Consider the following 3,891-nt stretch of genomic DNA (forward strand, 5'->3'; position numbering starts at 1 on the left):
ACACTGCCGGGACACTGCCGGGATACTGCTGGGACATTGCCGGGACACTGTAGGGACAGTGCTGGGACATCACACTGCCGGGACACTGCCGGGACATCGCCGCGTCACAGCCGGGACACTGCCGGGACATCGCCGGGTCACAGCCGGGACACTGCCGGGACATCGCCGGGTCACAGCCGGGACACTGCCGGGATACTGCCGGGACATCGCTGGGACACTGCAGGGACAGTGCTGGGACACTGCCGGGACACTGCCAGGATACTGCTGGGACATCACACTGCTGGGACACTGCCGGGACACTGTTCGGACACTGCCGGGACACAGCTGGGACACTGCCGGGACACTGCTGGGACATCACCAGGACACCGCCGGGACACTGCCGGGACACTGCTGGGACACTGTTCGGACACTGCCGGGACACCGCCGGGACACTGCCGGGACACTGCCAGGACACTGCCGGGACACTGCTGGGACATCACCAGGACACTGTTTGGACACTGCGGGGACACTGCAGGGACACCACGGTCACCGGCCCCTCTAAGGCAGCAGGCAGGGCTCGGGCTCTCCCCGCTCTCCCCCGCCTGTGAACAGCACGGGGACAGCTCATGGGACAGCCACAGTGGGACTGATACCATCACAGAATGCTTTGGGTTGGATCATGGAGAACATCTCGTTCCACCCCTCTGCTGTGGACAGAGGTCTCCTTCCACAAGGGGTGAAGAGAGGAGGCAAAAGGAGCTGGTGGAGTCCAGGCCCTGTGTGAATGAGCTAGCCACTCAAATCCTGTAGCTGTGTTAAGGAAAATCAGGGCTGAAAAATCAAGTACATCCTGAAAATAAAAGAGAAGAAATGTTAGAGTCCAATTGCTGAACTTCAAAGCAAAGGGATTTTCACCCTGTTTTAAGTGAAGAGTTCAAGAGACACAATCCATTCACTTCCAGCCATTTAAACCAGCCATAGTTTAAACCATCTCAGTGCTGCATAAAGCTGGCTTCTGATGGATTGTTGTCCACACATCAACTGTCTCCTACTTTTGAACCCGCTCTAAATGCCTAATACTTCATTGAAGCCCACGCCCATGAATCTCACACAGTAAATCAAAATGAGACTGTTTAAACACATCTATTTTTATCAGCCAGAAGTTCACCAAAATTTCTTCAGTGACATTTGGAAGAGAAATCTTTGTCATCCTATCAGGTGCTGCATAAAAGTGCAAAAGCATATAATTCCCTGGACACTGAGGCAGGTGCCAGCACTTGAGCAGGCACTTAGCTCTTCTTAAAGTCCCTACACTATTTCTGCAAGTCAAGGACCAGCCCTGTCCTGGCCTGGCTGCTGCCCTGTGCATATCTACTAAAAAGGCTTTAGGGAATGAGGAAAAACACCATTTTCAGTGACCTCTCCCTGGAGGAAGGAACTTTCAGTCTCCTCTACTATATATCCTGACTGTCAGGATGTATTTTTACTTTGAGGTGGTTAAGTTTATGGCACATAAATCTCAGTGGTCTCTCAGCTGGCAAAGGTTGGCAGACTGCTATGAGTCTCTGTCAAGAGTCTGGACTCCAGGAGCAAGGCTCAGTAGAGGCAGCCAGGGTGCAGAACCACTCCACTCACCTGGGCTGCAAGATGAGCATGCAGGGGTAGTGTCAGCCAGAACAGGTCATGTCTTTCAAGATGTTCACTGTTGATCTACAAGTGTAGAGGTTGTTCCAGCCCTCTGCCATCTCATCCATCCACCTCCTTCACACAAGCACAACTTATTTCTTCCATTTCCCTGTGAGTCTATATGACCTGGCAGCTGAGCATGTTTTGATGCCACCATCTCAACCCTTTGTGGGAATCTGTCAGTGTCAGTACAATCAGATCTGGACAATCACTATTTTTGTGCTGGTTTGCTTCCCTCCCAAACATCATTCCAAGTCAGAGGAATGAGTATATTAAATTCTCTCTTAAAACACCTTTCTGTGCATGAGTTCGTTCATCTTACCAATCTTACCAAGTAGAGTTGCCTCTATGACCCTTGCAGACATCTTACAAGTTGGCCCAAATAAAGCAAGCTTTGACAACATAACCCCTTAATCGTGGAAAACCCAAATGGGTTTTCAGGAAAATTAATTTTCTTGTCTATTCCAGTAGAAAGTCTTCACACAACTAAACTTACTTGATGGATGTTGCCAAAACACTCAGCCTTTTCACAATGAAGGCTGCTTCTAGAAATAGATAAATATCCTTCACCCAAGAACTGGGACCCCAGCTTCAGCACAATAAACAATAATAAACAAATATTTCCTGCACCTACTAACTGCAGAAGCATTTCCTGGACACGACAGACTCCATCAGTGCCAAAGAAAGAAGGTCACTGAACAAAGAGAATCTCACAACAGTAATGGGTATTACCAGCAGCCAGCTTTACTACAGGGGTAAAATGACACCTTCTTGAGAGACTCCTCATAATTCTGCCAAGTCTGGGATGAGTTTTAATTCAGAAAAAGGGAAAAATGCTTGTAAAAACATCAGAGCATTGAAATTAACATAGTTGCTCCTACATGCAGTGTCTTATTTTGAGAGAATTTCAAAAGTGGCAGGCAATTTTATTTTGTGCCTGTCCCTCTGTTGTTATCTGGCCCTCATGTCTCAGCACTACTTTTGCATTCATCAGCAAGGCCAGTTAAAAATTGCCTGAACTGCCTTTTGACCAAGTGCTTATCTGCACAACTGCACAACCCATACCATCAGTTAGGAAAAACAATTTTCCCTGGCTACTCGAGACAGCCTAATTACCTAATCTGACAGGTTATTAATGGTCCAAGTCAACAAAAAGTATAATGGATGCTGATAAGCACAAGCTGCCTGTACATTTGGCACTTACAGCCCAGCCAGAAATCTTTGCTGTGAAAAGCTGCCATTGGCCACAGGACTGAAGTGTCTGATTTCCCAGGGTTTCATTTAACAGGTCTATCAACATGATAAAGAGACAAACTAGCAACTTTAATCCATTAATGAGGACTGTGAATCAGCTGAACAGTATAAAAGATATTTATGTAGCAGGTTAATGTAAAAATAAATCTCTGCTTCATTTCTCAATAATTGTAACACCCTCGTCTCCATACTAGGAGGGAGAGCAGCACATGTCCGTGTTCACCAGCAAATGGGCAGCAAGAATTATGACAGAGCCCTTGTTTAAAGCCTTGTCAGCACTCCCATAACTCACCACAAGTGCTGCACTATTTCATGGGTCTGTTTAAAAGATCCAATTACTAGACTCACATGATCCCATCAGAAGCTCAGGTTTTCATTTTAAAGAGGAAAAAGAGTCATATTACTTGCAGTACTGGGAGCAGTGGATGAAGGTGTTTCCTGAACAGCTCCAAGACAGTAAGTATTCAAACAGGAGCATATGGCACCAGTCATCTATTTTAACCTCAGGGTTCTGCAGGCCGCTATTTTAATTGCTTGGCTCCTTCCTCCTGAGCTGTAAATACCTGGGGATAGCATCATTGAGACATTTAAGGATGAAAAGAAAGAAACAGATTTGTCCCTTAGACTTCAGACTGTAGTTAGCACATTCCAAAACTGATAGTAGCTGAAGCAGCACCACAAGGACAAACAGCAGCTCACACCTCTAACACCCATGAGATAGATTTTTCACAGACACTCTTTGTGGATGCTGAATGCAAGAGTTCAGGCAGGTAGCACAGTGTCTGTGTGAAACTAAGTCATATAACTTTCTCATACTGGCCTGAGAAATGTGGCCTGAGAAATTGTGAGGAGGAACTCGAACAGTCCTTAGAGAAGGAAAACAACCTCTGCAGGTGCTGTTTGTCTCCTTGCTGTTTACCTGCAAGAAATGGTCTAGGGGTGTTGTTCCTAGCTCCCCAATGATGGTGATGT

This window comes from Parus major, chromosome 4A (genome assembly GCF_001522545.3).
Source record: "Parus major isolate Abel chromosome 4A, Parus_major1.1, whole genome shotgun sequence".
Lineage (NCBI taxonomy): Eukaryota > Metazoa > Chordata > Aves > Passeriformes > Paridae > Parus > Parus major.